The 1,301-nt window shown below is 29.9% G+C and overlaps 1 non-coding gene across 1 annotated transcript; it reads left to right on the top strand.

The window, feature by feature from the left end:
- The first annotated feature begins 580 nt into the window (after positions 1-580).
- On the top strand, positions 581-684 carry LOC127552615 (U6 spliceosomal RNA). Its single transcript, XR_007951477.1, has one exon. It is a non-coding gene; the product is annotated as a U6 spliceosomal RNA (small nuclear RNA).
- The last annotated feature ends 617 nt before the right edge of the window (positions 685-1,301 follow it).

Consider the following 1,301-nt stretch of genomic DNA (forward strand, 5'->3'; position numbering starts at 1 on the left):
AGAGAGAGAGAGAGAGAGTGTTCAAGGGAATGAGCTACCAGATAATCCAAGAGTGGAATCCTGATTAATATTATCTTCATCCTGTCTTATATAATAGCCAAATAATAATTGAGATAACTTATCTACCCACTGCCCATGCTGCATTTGAAAATGAACTTCGTGTGGTGGAATGGTTTGTAGAGACTTCATTAAAACAAAATCCATTTTCCCCAGGGACTAATATTCGACAGAATATTGTATACCCTCAAATTTTCAGAAGAAAAATTTTTTGGCACATGCTACATGTCTAAAAGTTAATATTCCTTTGTAAAAGTTAATCAAGGTTAACTGGTTAAGTGGAACTGGACTACTAATCACTTCATACATTGGTGAGAAAAACCTGAAAGAAGTGCTTGAATCAATAGTATTAAAGAAAGCTAACCTCACTACTTCTTCATAGATACTCCTGGAAAAAACATCGAGGGAATATGTAGTTCTTAGATCTCTAAGCATAAGATATGCCAGCCTTCATGTGGAGTAAGACCAGATGCAATCCTATATATGTATGTATAATAATAAATACACAAAATAGAAACATGATGTCCTTTTCTTGAAAGTATGTATATTGAAATGGGAATTATACAAAGATTAACATGTGCCCTACATAAGGGTGACACTCAGATTTGTTAAGGGTTTCATATATTTGTAGGGTGTTAGGAACTTAACTTAGACCATCTTAAGCGTTATTCCTTAACGCATTAAAATGGACATACAATCTAAATGATCAGATTGCCTAAAAAATAGAAAGGAAGCAGACTTAATTATTCTCACTATTATTGGTAAGAGATACATTAATTGAATGAGAAATAGAAATAATTACAAAAAATAGATAACTTTGATCATAGCAAATTAAATTAATCAAATTAAAATTTAAAATTTAAAATTTCTATACAGAAAATAAATTAACACACCCAGGATAAGAAGGAAAATGGTTGAATGGAAAAAAAGACAAATCTTTGTATCATATTTTTCTGATTAGGGTTTGATGTGCAAGATACATAAAAGCATATAAAATACATTTTAGATTTTACACAATAAACACATTAATATGTAATTATGAAACTGGGAGATTGTGCTATTTTGGAATTATGTTAATAAAGTGATTATGATGACCATATCCTTTCAACAAGATACTTGGGCTTATGATTTAAGGAAGCTATTAATGAGAAAAACATTTCTCATTATTTTTGGAAATTTAGGAAAGGCTAAACAAATTGTGGTACATAAAGACAATAGAATATTATTATGCTGTAAAAAAATGA

The sequence above is a fragment of the Antechinus flavipes genome, chromosome 2 (genome assembly GCF_016432865.1).
Source record: "Antechinus flavipes isolate AdamAnt ecotype Samford, QLD, Australia chromosome 2, AdamAnt_v2, whole genome shotgun sequence".
Taxonomy (NCBI): domain Eukaryota; kingdom Metazoa; phylum Chordata; class Mammalia; order Dasyuromorphia; family Dasyuridae; genus Antechinus; species Antechinus flavipes.